We start from the raw sequence: 19,503 nt of genomic DNA, 5'->3' as shown, positions 1-19,503 counted from the left end.
CGTATCTTTTATCTTGAAACTGAATGATCAAAGGCTTGGCAGAAGCCCCTGACTGAGATTAATTATTTTCTACAAAAGGAGAGTGCACCTTTTTTATCTTAGTTGGAAACCTGTTTTTTACATATTTAAATGAATCTTTTTTTGTTTTGTTTATTTTATTAACTTGAGTATTTCTTATTTACATTTCGAGTGTTATTCCCTTTCCCGGTTTCCAGGCAAACATCCTCCTACTCCTCCCCCTCCCCTTCTCTATGGGTGTTCCCCTCCCCATCCTCCCCCCATTGCTGCCCTCCCCCCAACAATCTACGTTCACTGGGGGTTCAGTCTTAGCAGGACCCAGGGCTTCCCCTTCCACTGGTGCTCTTACTAGGGTATTCATTGCTACCTATGAGGTCAGAGTCCAGGGTCAGTCCATGTATAGTCTTTAGGTAGTAGCTTAGTCCCTGGAAGCTCTGGTTGCTTGGCATTGTACCCAAAAGATGCCCCAACATATAAAAAAGACACGTGTTCCACTATGTTCATAGCAGCCTTATTTATAATAGCCAGAAGCTGGAAAGAACCCAGATGCCCTTCAACAGAGGAATGGATACAGAAAATGTGGTACATCTACACAATGGAATATTACTCAGCTATCTGTTTGGTTTTAAGACTATTCAGGTGGATAATTTTAGAGTAATATTCAATTGTATGAACAGACCACATATATTTAGCAAAATATGAGATAAATTTGTGATTGATTCATATACAACCTTTGCTCAATAGCCCAATTTTCTGAAAACTAAGAATACAGCAATTATAACATATTGTTGGTTTGTAGGCTGGATGAACAAGGTGATTTAATGTGTCAGTTGATTCTGAGAATGAAAATTTCATATTAGATCACTTGATACTTATTTTGAATTAGCATAAAGCTATTCTTATCTTACAATATTGACTGTTATAATTAATAAGAAATAACACTTTATATTATTATTATTTGGAAAAAGTTATGAGTTGTGAAAAATACAGTTGTTCCTATCTTGCCCTGGTGAACTTTCAGTAGTAATTTGTTTGCAAGAAATAACATGGGCAAGATGACTTTATAGTCCTGGAACTTGAGCAATAAGATACACAATTAGCTAAAGAGGGAGCAAATGACTTTTGTTTGTACCATAAAGCTAACATTATACCAAAATAATAATGAGTTTTAGAAACATTTCTAAGTCATTCAATTTTATTTTTTAGTTTTATAATATTTACTTGTAAATTATATTTTACTTCTTAAATGAAATAGTTTTCTAAATGAAGAGAAAGCACCACCTGTGGTTGTTTCTAATTTCAGTTTCTGCTAACATAGCTGCTGGCACTAGAAATGCAGAACAATTTTCAGAGTACTGTCAACCATGTAATTTCTTGGCAAATATATGACAATTACTTTCCATGTAATTATAGTGTCAATCCATGAGATCTTACAGCATAGTAGAAAAGGAGAGTTAGCAGGTCATCTTGTTCTTTATTTCTCTGTGGTTGTTTCCATGTGTCAATAACCTGGACAGAACTCAAATAGTGACTCCAATTAATATTACAATCATGTCAAAGACAGAGTCCACTAAAAGGCAACTAATTTTCTTACACTATCATACAACTCCTTTGGATTTAGATCAAAATACTCTCTTGGGTTTGGTGTTACTGGCTTATTAAAACTCACACAGAATGTAAAATGAATCAAATTCAAAGAATCAACTAAAATTGTCAAAGAAGTGAATCAGAAATGAAAGAGAAATGTAGAGTAATTTTTTATCTTCAGCAAACAATTTCTGATAGAACTCTTCCAAATTTAGAATGATTCTGTTGCATGCTTTCCTTAAGTATCATTAAAAATTATCTTATCATTTTCTTTTTTTTTCTTCATTTTTATTGGAAAATTTCTTTATGTACATTTCAAATATTATCCTCCTTCCGGGTTCCCTCCAGAACCCCTCTAGACTATCCTCTCATACCCTGCCTTCATGAGGGCAGTCCCCCCATTCCCTTCTGCCTCCTCACCTTGGCATTCTCCTACACTAGGGCAACAAGCTGTCACTGGACTAATGGTCTCTACTCCCACTGAAGCCCAACAATGCCATCCTCTGCTGCATATGCAGCTGGAGCCATGGGTTCCTCCATGTGTACCTTTTGGTTGGTGGTTTAGTTCCTGGGAGCACTGTGGGGTCTGGTTGGTTGATATTGTGTTCTTCTTATGCAGTTGCAAACCTCCTCAGATACCTTAGTTCCTTCTCTAACTCCTCTACTGGGGACCCCATTCTCAGTCCAATACTTACTGAATTGCTTATTTATAAAAATTCCATTTAGTTTTACACATGCACATAAAGTGAAGAGAAAAATTTCAATATTTTAAAAATAATTAAATCACTTAAAATAAGTGATACTCTTGTTAAAATTAAACAAATTATTTGTTTAATGTGTGAAATATTAGCAGACATTTTATTTTCGGCATAAAGAAAGACAAAATATTATATTAAAGATGTTTGCATATGATTACATTTTTGTGAACTTGTCTCCATAAATATTACTTTTGAATACCTTCCTACTGCCAGGCCCCACACGTCTGAAAGAGATGGGCCCGTTACTCAGACGGAGCATCAAGGAACACAGTGAGAAGCTGCAGTGCGCTGGATCAGGCTGTGTGCACTAGCTCACCGAGAGCACATCATGCTCTGCTCCTCTGCTGCTGCTGTTTTCTCCCACCCACCATTCTGAGAAAGTATTGCTATCTATACCAGGTTGGCTTCCACTTTAGAATCCTCTGGGGTGCTATAATCACAGGAGTGCATCATCGTACCTGGCCATTTTCCATCGCTTATTTTTCGTTATATACTGCAAAAAAACTACTTGAAAGGAGGAGAAATTAAAACTGTTAGCCGTACTTCCTGCTGTGAGAAGCCTGTTTTCATTGCGTCCTGTCCCCTTTCACTGACCTGTGTTTCTACACGAAGTGCTGCTTCCTAGAGAGTAAAACATCAGTTCCAGCTTAAATTCTGGGGTTAGAATTACCTTTGGGTGACATATGGACCCTGGATTTACACAGTACAAGCAAGAGAGTTGTATTGATATAAACAAATGAAACACTAAGGGAATTAGATTTACAGCCAAAAGAAAAATCACTTTAATTTCACACCGTGAAAACTTTCCAGAGTAAAATCAAGGATATTCCACAGAAGCTAAGACAATAAAAGTAATTTGTCAAAATCACACACATTGATAGCTACAAAGAAAGCCTGCCTGGTTCTGACTCTTAGGACCTGTTATTACCTCAAGAGTCTGTAGAACAGGTTGGAGAGACGATATTAAAGGAATAGAGGTTGATAAGGTAGAAATCACCACACAGTTATAAAAGTAAATCTTCCTAAACCAGAACCAACTGAAAAAGGGAAAGATTTACTGCAGGCTGTCTCTCTCTCTGCTGCTGTAATGGGCACCGTTAGCTATGCCGAGAAAGCAGGCACTTGGCAAGAGAGGAGACATTACTTTAAGATTGATTCAGGAATTCTCAGAGTTGTTCTACAATCTTCAGAAAAGTTTCAGGAAACAAGCAGACAAGTAAAGTTATAGCTTTGTGAGACTTCTTTCTTCCAGTCCGTGTGGAGGGTTGACTGTCCTTATTATCTATTGTGCATTTTGAGGAATGTGTGTGTGCACTAAGTAGTTCAACCTCAAAACAGAAATGACGGTGGAGTTGATGACCAGAAACATTTCCATGATTGTAACAACGAAAAGGCATTGTGTAATATCCAGAAATTCCTACGAATGTGCTTGCCATGTGTTCGCAGTCCAGTGTTAATGTAAACTGTAAGGACTCACCATGACTGAAGATCTTCTACCAATCGATGGCTGCTGGGAAAAGAAGAACCAGTTTTCTTCAGAGTCATGGTTCCTGGGAGTCTGCCCATGATCTCCTGATTCGCCAGAGCTGGTCCTAGACCCATAAACCTGCAGACAGAACTAAATGGATTCTGTGGATTTGAAAACAGAACCCATAAAGTTGGGAGAGAAACATAGTGGGGGTGCGAGGGGGATTGGAGGAGAGAAAATAAAGGCTCAATTAGGTCAAATCCTATTCTATATGTGTATGCAATTATAAAAGAGTATAAAAAAGATTGAAACATCATGTAAGGAATTCGCAGGTTGTCTTTTGGTGATGTCCATATTAAATGACTGTTTTTTAACTTGACCTCATTTAAAAAGTATTCAAAGTAAGCTGTATGTGGGTTGGTATACATAATAATAAGAAAAGGTAACATAAAAGTTATCCAGCTTTTTATGGTATATAAAATTTCTTTCAACAATCAATGCAGTGAACTATCAACAGACATTTTTGCTAAGTAGAACAAAGCAGAATTTAAGCTTTTAAATTTATTTTCATGTTAAGACAGGATCTCATGTAGCCTTGCTGCTCTGGAACTCATTTTGCATTCAGCCAAGAATGATCTTGAACTTCTGACACTCCTGTCTCTATTTAGTGCTAGAATTGAAGGTGTGTGTCTCCACAGCTACTTTATCAGCACTAGAGATGGAACCTGGAGGAAAGGTCATCTAGATACTGCCCCACCTGGGGATCCATCCCATATGAAGTCACCAAATCCAGTCACTATTGCTGATGCCAAGAACTCCTTGCTGACAGGAGCCTGATATGGATGTCTCCTGAGAGGCTCTGCCAGAGCCTTACTAATACAGATGAGGATGCTTGCAGCTAACCATCAGACTGAGCATGGGGACCTTAATGGAGGAGTTAGAGAAAGGACTGAAGGAGCTGAAGGGGTTTGCAACCCCATAGGAAGAACAACAATATCAACCAACCAGACACCTCAGAGCTCCTGGGGACTAAACCACCAACCAAAGAGTACACATGTAGGGACCCATGACTCCAGCAGCATATACAGCAGAAGATGGCCTTGTCGGGCATCAATAGATGGAGAAGCCCTTGGTCCTATGACTGCTCATTTCCCTCAGTGTATGGGGAAAGTTAGGGTGTTGAGGTGGGAGTGGATGGGGTGGGAGTGGGAACATCTTCATAGATACAGCAGGGAGGAGGTATGGGAGAGGGGGGAAGAGGATAACATTTGAAATGTAAATACACAAAATATCCAATAAAAAAGGGGAACCAGTTTTTGTTTGTTTGTTTGTTTGTTTTTTGCATGTTAGGCAAGCACTGTGCTACCCTGAGCTTTATCTGCAAGTCCTTTTAATGAAGTTTTAATCAAAGAAGAAACATACATAAAGGTAAGAGTGCAAGGTAGCAACAAAGAAACAAGAGCAATATTGAAACTAGAAATCATTTGCTCCTCAGACAGGGACAGTGTGAGTCAGTTACTGATGGGGAGGACAGAATGTGAAGTACCCAGCACTAGGCTGCTGCTTTATATTTACTCTCTCATTTGTACAAGAATGCCATAAAAGTGCAGTTATTTTCCATTAAACTAACAAGAAAACAAGCTTAGGATGTTCAAGTACTAATGTCTTAAAGATTAATTGAAGTTAATAGGTTTATGGAAATAATTTACCCTGAGAGCAGAAAAACAGCTTAGTTTTGGTTGAAACTGAATTTCTGGAAGAAACCTGATGAGCTTTTTTGCTTTATGACTCAGATGTTCCTCTGAGGAGTTGCACGCCTATCGGTGTATAAGAACATATATTATAAAATATCAGGTTCTAAAGTCCTAGCAGACACTCAATAGTGCCTAGCATGGCATGCACATGCAAGTAATGGGTAGTGAGAGAGAGATGGAGAAGTGCAGAGCACTTCTCTACCCATGTGACGTGTTTATTTTTTGTCTTCTAAACATTTTACTGTATTTCCCAGAATGCAGTGTTCCTTTCTTTCATGGTCTGCTGCTTCATTTCCTGCTATCTTCCATATGGGCTTGCAGTGATCATCTGTGTTAAAGTCCAGCACCGAGGAAGTGGATTTCTTGTACCATGAAGTATTTTCAACCAGTGGAGAAAATATTTTTTGTTTTGCTGAAGTGAAACTTGTAAATATTAATTTGCATGTTCTTATGATCTAACTCTTGACATTTCACAATAAGAAATACATTAGAGCATATTTGCACAAAGTACAAAGAAAGAAAATAGCATCTCAAGTTACACCCACATAAGTTTCAAAAATTAACATAAAATATATTTAAATAGTAAATCAATAGTATTTAATTCTTTTCTCCCTTTATTGAAAGTGGATTGTTTTTGTCAGAAAATATGACCTGATGATAGTTTTCCATCTTCTACTCCTCCAAGTTCCTCTATACCTCTGCTCCCTTCTGGAACTATTCCCTCTCTGGCTCTCAGAAAAGAACAGGCTTCTAAGAGATAACAACCAAACATAAACAAAAATAAAATAAAATATCATAAAGCAAAACACATCACATTGAACTTGGACAAGGGAACTGAAAGGAAGGAAAAGAGTCCTAAGGAAATGTACAAGAGTCCAAGACTCATTTATTCATACTCAGAAGTCCCATGAAATTACTAAGCTAAAAGATACAGTATATAGGCAGAGGACCTGATCACTTAAGCACTGTCAGATATAAGTTCTGTATCATGGAGTGGGCCTTAAGTCAAATCTGATATTGGTTGACTACTCCCACACGTTCTTGCCCACAATTGCCTTAGTGTGTCCGGGGAGGGCAGGGCAGATTGAAGGCCAAAGGTTTTGTGGTTACTTTTTGGCATTTGCATTTTCCTTTTGTTAGCCTGCAGAATACCTTCCCATGGCAAAGACAATAGAATGTATGGGGAAGCCCCCAAGTAGCCATAAGCTTCATTTCTCCATATTCAGAGTAGTATGGCTATCTTCCTTGGCAATGGATTCTGTTGTAAGTTTGCAGAGAAGCAAGCCACTGTCTTTGACCTAACCTGAGTTGTTTGGGGGCCTTTCAAGTGACTCCTTTGACCAGTGTATTAATTGAATGCAAGGCATACCTGCTACTGAAAGCCTCTTTGGTATCACAAAATGTCCAACTGGGACTCCATACCCCCCATTATTAGGAGTCCTCATTAGGATCACCTTCATATATTTTAGGAAGTTTCTACTGGACCAGCTTTCCTTATCAATTCTCAAATGCCCTTCAATTCTAGACATCTTTCTCCTCATTTTCTCTCTTTACTGTATCTTCCTTCCCTCTCTATATCTTATCCTCAAGTCCTATACCCAACCACAATGCAGGCCATTAGCTACTCTGTTTTCTTCCCAGGGAGATCTTTGTGCCCTCCCTAGACCCTTTCTCTATTTCTGACTTACGGGTCTACAGATTGGAGCTTGACTATCATTTATTTAAAAGCTAATGTACACATATAAATGAAAACATACCATATTTACCTTTATGGGTCTGGGTTACTTCACTGAGGACTGTTTTTTTTTTTTTGTTGTTTTTTGTTTTTTGTTTTTTTTTTTTTTTGGTTTTTTTTTTAATACGAAGGCATTTATTGGATTTGCTTGCATGATAGGGACTAAGTGGTGTCACAGTGCCAGAGAGCTCTGTTCAAGTCACCAGCCTGTTGTCTGGGGCACGTGGGAAGGCTTGATTGGAGCTTTCAAGTGCAGGCACTGGAGAGGCGTTCCTGCAGGCTGTTCCTTCCATTGGGGCTTCCATGGTGCGTTCAGGTGGTGGTTACCCAGTCACTACTCCTGCATCACTCCTCTGCAAGTGCCACTGCGTACCCGGAGCTGAGTTAGACTAGTCCGGTCGACAGACGGCTAAGCTACTGTTGTTTTTCACAGGGTCTATGTAACTCAAACGGCTCGGAAATTCCCTGTACCCCAGACTGGCCTGGAACTCAGAGCTCCGTCGGTCGGTCCTGCCTCCTGAGCACTGGGATTAAAGGCATGCACCACCACGCCCAGCCATCCTAGTGTTACTACCATAAACACCTGACAACCAGAGAGCCCAGCAGGTGACAGCTCCCACTTCTCTTTGCACCCATGTAGGGTAGCTCACAGCTGCTGGATTCTAACCTTCGATGATGGGGTGCCTCTTACCTCCTTGGGCACCCATACTTATGTGCACATAGACATATATACAGAAAAATTACACAGGTCCTTAGGCATTTTAATCTCAGAACTTGGGAGGCGGAGGCAGAGGCAGGTACACGTCTGAATTTGAGGCCAGTCTGGTCTCCACAGGGAGACCCTGTTTGAGAACCAAGCTAAACCCAACTCAGGCCACTGATGAGCTCATGGTTCTGGGAGCTGTATCCACAAAGGGATAGATCTGTGGTGAGCGAGCCAGAGGGTTGGTCTGGCAGGAAGCTGCATGCCCGGACACTACCCCATCACAAGCCAGAAGCGGAGGCAGTAACAACCCCGTCAAAGCCCAGCCTTGAGGTAAGCCCAGCCTCTAAGGGAGCCCTGCCTCATAGGACAGCAACTGTGTCCTGGTATGACTAAAGCCCAGTAGGTCCTTCCTGTGCTTTCGAAGAACATCGGGTGTGTTTCAGGTGCTTGCTTAGCACACACCCAGTGGATCAGATCCCCAGCAGCTGGCTAAGGTGAGTCAGAAGCCAGCCCGGGAGCACTAGGCCTTCTCAACAGTAAATCCTGACCAACATTGGGCAGTCACTGGTGACCCGGCAAGTTTCTGCCTCCTTAGTGGGTGAACTCCTTAGCCGGGCACAAAGGGATAGGTCAGCAGCACACTCAATGCTTGCCCCAGGGCCACACCACAGAAGATGCCACTTGGTCAAGCACCCCGTAACTTGTGGTCCAGCAGGTCTGAGTGACTACAATGGTGTGAGTCCCTCAAGGTCAGGAAAGCACAGGAACAGCATATAGCCTCTGTGCACACAGCTTTATTGGGTATCACTGGAGCGTCCCCAAGTGGTTCTGATTACTGGTGTGATAGGAGGAAGTGGTGCCTCACTGGAGATACAGACAATGATGGCTGACATTAGGTGACTGGGGTGCGGGTCCAGCACCTAGGGAGAGAGTATTACCATCTAGTCACAAACACTCTCTGCACTGCCCTGATGGAGAGACAACAGCCAGACCCAGTCACAGCAGCAGAGGGAACAGAGCGCTCTTCAGCATTAGGGAGCTAGCCTGAGGCTTTGCCACTGCCTGCCCATTGCTGTTCCAGGGGCCACCAGGACTGGAGCAGGATCTTCCCTCAAGTCCAGCCAGCCTTTGTGGTCACCTGCAAAGTCCCGATGCCTTCAGGATGGTGTCTTGCCAGGGGTGGTGGCCCCTGTCTTCTTTGATGCTCCCTTCAGCAGCGCAAGCTTCTTAGGCAGGCTGGAGCTGGCCTTCATCAACACGTCATGCTCAATCTTCTTCCGTCATGCTCATTCTTCTTCCGGATCCCTACTTCCAGGCTCTTCTTCAACTTTTGCTGCTGCACAACGCGCGCCTTCTTGGGAGCGATGACTCAACCACCTTTCCATGACCCACAGCTCCACTTCGCAACCGCTGCCTTGCTTTTAGGTTTCTGCGCCTGGAATTTGTGTTGTCCCTGCACCATGTTCCACTGAAAGCCGCGAACTTTTTCTTTTTAACTTAGTTCTATTCATTTCCTTGTAAATTCATAGTAGTAATTTTTTTAACAATTGAGTAATACCTCGTTGTGCAAATGTACATTTTTTTAATTCCTTCTTCTGCTGAGGAACACCTTGGTTATTTCCGGTTTCAGGTTCTTATGTCTAAATCAGTGGTAAATGTGGTAGAGCAAGTGTCTTTGTGATAGGATGGATCATCCTTTGGGAATATGCCCAAGAGTGGCATAGCTAGCTCTTGGAGTAGACCAATCCCAATCTTCTGAGGAATGGCAACACTGATTTATTTAGCGATTGAACAATTTTGCACTCCTAGGAGTAATGGAGGGGTGTTTAGAAGCTCCACATTTGTACCAATGTAAGCTGCTACTTATGTTTTTGATATTAGGCATGTTTTGTCAGGTAAAAGATGAAATCTCAAAGTAGTTTTGATTTGCCTTTCTCTGATGGCTGAGTTTCCAGTATTGAGAATTTTATTCTGAGGTATACACCCAATTTTTAAATTAAATATTTTGGGGGGTTTACAGACTTGAGTTCTTTATACATTTTGGATATTAGTCCCCAATTGAAGGAGGAATAGTTAAAAACCCTTTGTCATTTTTGTAGGTTGCCACTTTGTCTTATTCACAATGTTCTTTGCCTTACAGAAGTGTTTCAGTATTCTTGAGGTCTCATTGATTAACTGTTGATCTCAGTGCCTGTTTTAATGACGTTCTGTTCAGAAAGCCATCTCTCGTGCCAGTGCATTCAATATTCTTTACCACCGTCTCCTCTTTCAGGTTCAGTGCATCTTGTTTTATGTTGAAGTCATTGGTGCACTGGATATGAGTTTTGTCCAAGGTGAGAAGTATTTATCTATTTGTATTTTTTTACACACAGACATCCAGTTAGACAAGCACCAGTAGTTGAAGATACTGCATTTTTTGCCATGGTGTGTTTCTGGTTGGTGTTCTGGTCTTCATTTCCTTTCCATTGATCAGCTTCTCTGTATTTAATCCAATTCCATGCAGACTGTATTCCTATGGCTTTGTACACAAACTTGAAATCAGTAATGGTGGAACCTCTATCAGTTCTTTTATTGTTCATGACTTTCTAGCTATCCTGAAGGATTTTTTTCCCCTACATGAAATGGAGAATCATCCTTTCAAGGTCTGGGAAGTCTGTAGATTGCTTTTGGTAGTATAGCCATTTTTCTTTCAATAGTTCTACTTATCCATGAACGTGGTCAATTTTTTAATTTTCTACTACCTCCTTCAATTTCTTTCTTCTGAGATTTGAACGTACCACAGGAGGTTTTCACTTATTTGTTCCGAGTTGCCCCAAGGTAGTTTATATTATTTGATAAATTTGTGAAAGATGTTGTTTGATGATTTCTTCTTCAGTCCATTTTTCATGGCTACTAATTTTTTTGAGTTAACATTTCAACTATCTACTTTGTAGAAAGTGTTTTTCTGCTATAGGTGTTCCACAGTAGGAATTTTAGAGACACTGATACTTACTCTCATATTATCTGCAAGTACTACGTTGCTTCTTCCTTTTTTTAAAAAAAATTATTAGATATATTTCTTTACTTACATTTCAAATGTTATTCCCCTTCCTGGTTCCCTGTCCATAAGCCCCCATCCCCTCCCCTCCCCCTCCCCATATGGGTATTCCTCCCATATATCCCCCCTACTGCCCCCCCATATTCCCCTGCACTGGGGGTCCAACCTTGGCAGGACCAAGGGCTTCTCCTTCCACTGGTTCCCTAGCAAGGTTCCTTTTCAACTTGTATCCTCTTCATCTCATTCAGTGGCTTTAGCTAAGACTTCAAGTACTATATTGAATAGATATGGAGACAGTGGACAACCTTGTCTTGGTATTGATTTGAGTGGAATTGCTTTGTGTTTCTTTCCATGTAATTGATGTTTGTGATAGGCTTCCTGTAGATCCCCTTTGTTATGTCTAGGTTTATCTCTTGTATACATCCCATCCCTAATACTTGAAGAAATGTTGGATTTTGTAAAATGTTTTCTGCATCTAATGAGATGATCATGTGTTTTTTGCCTTTCAGTTTGTGGGGGGTTACATTTTATTGATTTTCATATTTTGTCTCAGCGCTGTATCTCTGTAATGAAGTACACTTGATTATGGTGTATGATCTTTTAGATATGTTGTTGGAAATGTTTTGTGAATATTTTACTGAGTATTATTTCACATATTCATCAGGGAAAATGGTCTGCATTTCACCTTCTTGTGTCTTTACGCAGTTTGTGTGGGAGGAGAATAGGATCCAAGTATATCATATATTCAAAGAAATAGTTTTAAAAAGGAAAAATATTTATTTATTCAACTTTAATAGAAATTTTATATTTCATTTGCTTTTAACTTGCTTCTACATTTTTTCCATTTGTTCAATCCTAGAAACTCATGCTAAATGTACTTTCTTTGATTTTAATTATTCCCCTTTGCATACATAATATTGAATATTATCATTATCTGTCTATCTATCTATGTATCTATCTATCATCTATCTACATAGGTATGCAGTTTTGTTATTGCCATGTTATCACACTGGGATTGTTCATCATTGTGCCATGTTTTTTCTTAACAATAGTTTTGTGGAGAATCTCCAAATTAGTTTGTTGCAAATCATTCTTTAAATGAATTCCTAACATGCAGTCCTGGTGTGAAGATTAAAAAAAAGTGCTTCATTTACTGCCTATGGCTAATGTTTACATTATAACTAATTGTTAATGGTATTATCAGAAAACTGCATTATTGTATATTAACTCTGAATTATCTTCTTTATTAGTATGGAATACATTCTCAAGGGCAGATGTGTTCTGTCGATATATGTTTGAATTTTGTTATTTTAAACATTAAAATTATGTATTATTTTGTGTAAGTGTGTACACAGGATGTGTGTATTGTATAACAATGTCTCAGCAATCTAACATAGGTGGCCAGGTTTGCACTGTTAACACCTTTGATCTACCTAGCCATGTGGACATCTTTCAACGCTTTATTTAACTAAGTGTCTCAAAATTACTTTTGATGGGCTAAACGTAAATTTGTTTTTTCTTTAAAAATCTGATTTCATCATCTTTTCACGTTTCATACAATATATCATATCACAACTTTATACCTTAGGTTGATGGATGCAAATATTTTTCTTGTTTGTAAATTTTTGCTTGACTAATTAATGCTTATGCATCTTTTATTTTCCCATAATTTTAGCCACTTGCATATGCTCTTGTGTCTTGTGTTAAAATTTTATTTGCCCATTTGTGGAACTTCTTTTTTGCTTTTGGAAAGAATTTGATTGTCAAAAAATAATATATGGTAAATAGCAAAACATTTCTATTATAGATATAAAAATTGCCATCTTAATAAGTTGCTGATGATATATTATTTTAAAAACCACTGTGTTTACTACACTGATATTATCTTAAATTATCATATGAAAATTAGCTGTTTGAGTACATTTTAGTACATGCTCACTGTACAATTAAGCACACAAAGACATTTTCATCTCATGTATGTTGAGTATAGTTATTCAGGTCATCCAGAGTATTCTTAAACAAAATTTTTAAATGTTCTGTTTTATTTAAACTATATCCTATAACATGATGATTTATAGACATTGATGTTTTATTTATGTTTTTTATTTATATATTTATACTATAATTTAACATTATAGTTTTAGAGATAGGTTTTCATTAGAGAGAAACACATGAAACAAAACTATCATCATGATAAAATTAAGTTAATCGTTAATGTTATAGTAGAAGTTGACTAAAAATGAGGGAAATAATGTTTCAAGTAAAAAAGACCTCACACATTCATGCACACACACACACACACACACACATAAACACACACACACACACACAAAGAGAGAGAGAGAGAGAGAGAGAGAGAGAGAGAGAGAGAGAGAGAGAGATACACTTTTCATAAAAACAAATGTAAAGGCAGACAGTAGTGGGTCAGGCCTTTTAAATCCAGCATTCACAAGGCAGAGGCATGCAGATCTTTTTGAGTTTTCAGCCACCAAGGTCAACATAGTGACTTCTAGGACAGCCAGACCTTCACAGTGAAACCCTGTGTCAAATTCCAAAACAAAAGGAAACATACCCAATCAACCAAACAACCAAGCAACCATCCAAACAGCAAACAACAAACAAACAAACAAACAAACAAACATATGTGTAGAGAACTGCGCAAGAGTCAAAGTGTATAGGTGGAAACTTATATGATATGAGAGCACTGTGAGACACATAAAAGTTATAAGAGAGGCGTGGAGGAGGTGATTTGCACTTCTTATACCTCACTGGCGATGGTGTATAGAATGAACTGGATGAGCAACAGCTAATTAACGTAGCTAGGAATTTAGAGAATGTAGTGGTTCGGAATGTTGATGGCAGAGAGAAGAAAATGAGATTTTGAGTGTTATATTAGCAAATATATTGTTGCTTATGAATTGGGTATGGAAAGTAGGACAGGAGGAGCAGAAAGGAGGTCTACTGATAGGTTACTCTTCTGATTGATGAATGGGTCTCTGACAAGTAATTTGATAATTTTCGATACATGAAGCTTTTTAAGCATTGTTAGTTCCTGCAATACAGATCTGGAAAATGTTACAAGTAGTGTCATTCAGGCTATTTTAGAAAATAAACTTTTAGGGCACAATCCTCTTCATTCGTATGGCAATGTCAACCTGGCTCTGTCTGGACAGCGGAGCTGACAAGGAGAAAGCTGGGCAGCTCTAGACGCACGGCTGTGGAGGTATCATGGATGTGGAGGTATTCTGTTTTCTAAATCATCCTGAGGGGACTGTGAGCTTAAGCATGTTGAGCATGGCTCTGACAGGGCTTGACCGTCTCTCCTATGTCCTCTGCCTTTCTAAGATCTATTACTCACCTAAATCTAGCAACCAAGGTCTATTCCTTTATTTGGTCACTTCTAACTCTTGCAGCTGACTACCAAGTTTCAGATATTTTGATAATATATTGTATCTGATAACACTGAAGTCTAGGGATCAAAAGTTTGACTCATCTAATTAACAATCCCAATTTAAATTAGACACCTTATCCTAACACAGAGTTTCTCCCTTTGCCTTTATAAACTTTTTCCTCTGTGCCGCATCTGTCTCTTTTATATCCAGAGGCAGTCATTTGTCCTCCAGGACAAATACTCCTTCTCCCTCTGCCCTGTTCTCTTCCCTTTCTCCCTAGTCCTCTATGCCCTTTGTTTTTTTCTTTTTTTCTTCCCTGCCCTTTGTCGCTCTGAGGCAAACAAGTCTCCATTGTACTGAGAACTTGGCCTTGAGGGTCGTGAACCAATACTTTTTCCTTTACATCCTTTCTCCAGTGGACAGGAACATAAGTACACTGTAAAATGTTCCAGGTAATTTCATGAGAAAAAAGTGTTTTAAAGTGCTAAGAAGGCAGGTGACACAGTACCAGTCTAATAGCACTGTTTTCTGTTTTAGAAAACACAATGAAGATGATTCTGGTTACTGATTACCTTCCTTACAACTTGGCATGATAGGTGTTTATTTTTCACAAGAGTTTTGTATTTGTTTCCTATTTGAATCAATTCATATTCAACATTTATTTTATCACTTTTCAGAATATCAACATCTGGTCAGCAGTATCAAAAGCATGATTTTTCAATCATATGCAGTTAAGGGTTTATATCTAAATATACAAAAAAAAAATAATTAGGGAGCCTCAGAAAAACTGGGCCAGAAAGACTGAATTTCTCAAAAGGGGTAGAATCTGAAAGATTTACTATAAAGGCAGTAAGTGTCTGGCTATAGATATGAGGGAGATGGACTTTCTGGCATTTTGTCAATCACTGTATAGTGCTCTTGAACAAGCCAGTTCTCTGGGGATAATTTACAGGAGAAATTTCTACTAAACTGTCTTACTGAAAATGTAAATTAAGAAATCGAGGTCTCCAACTTTGGCTGCTATTTCAAAGAGGGCTTTTATGGTACTTAGGTCTGAAGTAAAATAGTTACTCTTATGTCAAAGTGGTTTTGTGGTTTTATGATTTAAGCTTTAATTACAAGTTAAATAACTTTTCAAAGTTTGACACACAAACAGACACATATGTATGTCATACACACATGCTTTCATTACTGCTGTGACATTTCTACCATTAATATTACAAATATTGAGACTCTATCTTTTACTTGAGAAATAGCAGAAAAAGGTTGTATTGTTATGGACACAAACAAGCACGTAAGCAAACAAACAAACAAAACCAGTATGGCTAATCTAATTCCCTACTGTAAACATGTCACATGATAGCTTGCTTCTTTATGTAACACAGATTGTAATGTCACTGATTTTTAACTTTTCATGAAATAGCTAATTCTTAGATTGAAGATGCAATCAATAAGCTACTTCAATTAAAATCTAAGAAATCTACACAAATCACTAACTGGTGAAATTCGATACTGTAAGAGTGACTTTCAATGGAAGAAGTTATGTTTAATAGTTCTTCTGTGAATTATATCAGAATAACTTTGCTAATACAGGAACATAGAACGATAGACTACAGTGTAAAGAATCTACAACTTATTTATTATTTATATCTATCTACCTTCTGTGTACTATCTATGTATCTATTGTACTCTATCTTCTATCTAATCTCATGTTTCTATCTCATTCAAAAATGATTGAATATCTCCTTTACATTTACATTATTACATTTTATTCCTCAAATATGCTCATTAGTCTGACTGAGAATCAGAAATTACCTCTTCAAAGGTTGTTCTTGCTTTCAAAAGTTAATTCTGCACTGGATTCAGAAGTTTCTAAAACCATATGTGATGTACACGAGTGAAGCATTATCATTTTCTTAGGCATCATGGTTTTTAATTAATCAATTTATTTATATCTCTATCTCAGCAGCTTCTCTTTCCTCCTCCCCCAGGCCCTGCCTCTTCCCTTCCCTCACTCCCATGCCTTACTGCTCCCTTTCTCCTCTGCACATGGGAGGACTCCCATGAATATCAACCTATCTTGGCTTATCAAGTTGCAGTAAGACTAGGTGTACCTTCTTCTATTGAGGCAGACAAGGCAGATCAGTTAGGGAAAAGTGATCCAAAGGCAGACAATAGAATCAGAGACAGTCCTTGATCCTGCTGTTAGGAGTCCCGAAAGAAGACCACATTGCATAACTGTTATATGTTTGCAGAGGGACTATATCCATCCCATCTCTGGTTTGAGTTTTAGTCTCTGGGTCCTAAAGAGTCCAGGTTAATAGTGTCTGTAGGTTGTTTGTTTGCTTGGTGTGTGTGTGTGTGTGTGTGTGTGTGTGTGTGTGTGTGTGTGTGTGTGTGTGTGTGTGTGTCTGTCTGTCTGTCTGTCTGTCTGTCTGCCTGTGTTATTCTTGATCTCTCTGGCTCCTTCAATCTTTCCTCATCATCTTACACAGGATATCTAAGTTCCATAAAACGTTTGACTGTGGGTCTCGTCTTAGTTCCAGTTGCTGGGTGAAGGTTCTCAGGTGACAGTTATTCTAGGCTTTATTCTAGGCAAGTATAACAGGATATCATTAATAACGTCAGGGGTGGACTCCCTGTCATGGTATAAGTCTCAAGCTGGGCTAGTCATTGTTGGCCGTTCTGTTAATTTCTGCCTTATCTTCACTCCAGCACATGTCACAGGTAGGACAGATTGTGTGTCAAAGTGTTTGTAGCTGGGTTGGTGGTTCAATCCTTTCATTGGAGGCCTTTTTGGTTAGAGGAGATGAACATTTCATTCCCAATTGTTAAAGCTTCCATTGTCCCAGGTTTCTACGTTTCTAGACCAACCCACAGGTGTTCAGCCCACCTCTCTACCTCTACATGCCAAGTTCTCTGTACTAGTACTCTTTTCCTCCTTCTTATTCCCATTTGATCTCTCTTGTTCCCATCCACATCCCCTTACTAACCCAGTACCCTCCTTTTCTCCACCCCATGTGTAATTTACTTAATTTCTTAGTGAGAGAGATTCAATAGTTCCTCCTTAGGTCCTCTTGTTACTTAGATTCTTTGGGTCTGCAGATTATGGTATGGTTATATGTTGTAATTTATGTCTAATATCCACTTATAAGTAAGTTCATATCATATTTGTCTTTATGGGTGTGGGTTATATCATTCAGGGTAGTATTTTTTAGTTCTTTCCATTTGCCTGAAAATTTTTATGGAGTCATTGTTTTTAATAGCTGAATAATATTCTGTTGTGTGAATATAAGCACATTTTCTTTATTCATTCTTCTTCTGAGGGATATCTAGTTTGTTTCCAGATTTGACTATTACAAATATAGCTGCTAGGAACATAGTTGAGCAAATGTCCTTTTGTTATGGTGGAACATCTTTTGAGTATATGTCCAGGAGTAGTATAGCCGTCTTGAGGTAGAACTATTCCCAATTTTCTTAAGAAGTGACAAATCAAATTGCTTCTTGGCCACTGGAGACTTCTCTTTTCAGAATTCTGCTTAGGTCTGTACCTTATTCCTTAATTGGTTTATTTGGTTCATTGACGTGTAGTTTCTTGAGTTCTTTAAATATTTGGATATAAGCCCCGTGTTGGATACAGGGTTTCTGATGATAATTTCCATTCAGTAGGCTGGTGTTTTGTCCTTTGATGGTATACTTTATGTTACAGAAGCTTATCAGTTTTATGAATCTCATTGGTTAATTATTGATCTTCGTGCCTGAGATATTGGCGTTCTGTTCAGGAAGTTGTTTCCTGTGCTAGTGCATTCAAGGCTACTTGTCACTTTCTCTTCTAACAGATTTAATGTTAGAAGTTTACGTTGAAGGCTTTGATCCATTTGGACTTAGGTTGATATCCAGTGAGACATCTTCTTGTTAGGTTTCATCTTCTCATAGTGTCACAGATTTCCTGGATAGTTTGTGTCAGAAATTGTTTAGATCTAACATTTTCTTTGATTAGTTAATATCTTTTACATGTGAGATTCTCTTTTCTGTCTCTTGCTTTGTTCTTGATGTTTGTGTCTATATCTCTTGTTAGATTGTCTAGGCTTTCCATTTGCAAGATTGCCTCTGTTCGTATTCTCTTTATTGCTTCTCTTCCCATTTTCAGGTCTTGAAGAGTTTTATTGATTCCCTTCACCCGTTTGAATGTATTTTCCTGTATTTCTTTAAGGAATCTACTCATTCTTTCTTCAAAGGCCTCTATCATTATTCTAAGACTGAGTTTAAGGCCATTTTCTTGTGCTTGAGCCTTGTTAGGATCTCCAGCACCTTCTGCAGTAGCACAGCTATTCTATGGTGCTGACCTATTGCCCTGGCTGCTCTTGGTTGTATTCTTATGCTGGTCACTAGCCATTTGGGTATTGTGGCTATTATAGTTTCAGAGGCTGATTTCTGAGTTTATCTTTATTGTATGGGTGTTTTTGCATGTCCTGGGGTTCTGGTGATCAATAATTCTTCAGGTACAGTGTGATTCTCTGCCTTTTTTTATTATTTATTTATTTATTTATTTATTTATTTATCTATTTATCTATTTATTGTGTGACCTGTGAAGCCTCTGATATTTTGGGTGCTAAGGTAACTCTAGGGTAACTATTATCAGTGTGACCTGGGGGTCCTAGTGTCTATATAGCCTGGAGTTTATGATGCATAAAGGCCTCTGGGTAAGGAGGCAGTACTGTTGAGTATGTAATGGAGCATAGGGTATGGAGTACAGTTTACTGCTGTTGGGTTGCCTACTCAGAATGTTTAATCAGTTCCAGATAATAAGAATTAATTCATCCAACTAGTTTTCTATGCAGAGAATATTAGAGAAAATGATACTGATTAATTAGTAAGTCCTGTTTCACTCCTCTCTTCAATTCATTCCTAAATTTTGGCCTCATTAACTAAGTTTTGCAGCTTTTAGCTCTTAAACATAACTCCTGCAGATTCATCAATAAAACAAATGCAGCATTCCAATTCCTCTGTTTAAAGCATCAATATTTTCTCTGAAGAAAAAGAATGCA

The 19,503-nt window shown here is 38.6% G+C and overlaps 1 pseudogene; it reads right to left on the bottom strand.

Moving 5' to 3' along the window:
* Positions 1 to 9,180: 9,180 nt before the first annotated feature.
* Positions 9,181 to 9,488, bottom strand: LOC116905699 (annotated as a pseudogene).
* Positions 9,489 to 19,503: the final 10,015 nt, after the last annotated feature.

The sequence above is a fragment of the Rattus rattus genome, chromosome 7 (assembly GCF_011064425.1).
Source record: "Rattus rattus isolate New Zealand chromosome 7, Rrattus_CSIRO_v1, whole genome shotgun sequence".
Lineage (NCBI taxonomy): Eukaryota > Metazoa > Chordata > Mammalia > Rodentia > Muridae > Rattus > Rattus rattus.
This window is presented reverse-complemented; position numbering and strand designations above follow the sequence as displayed.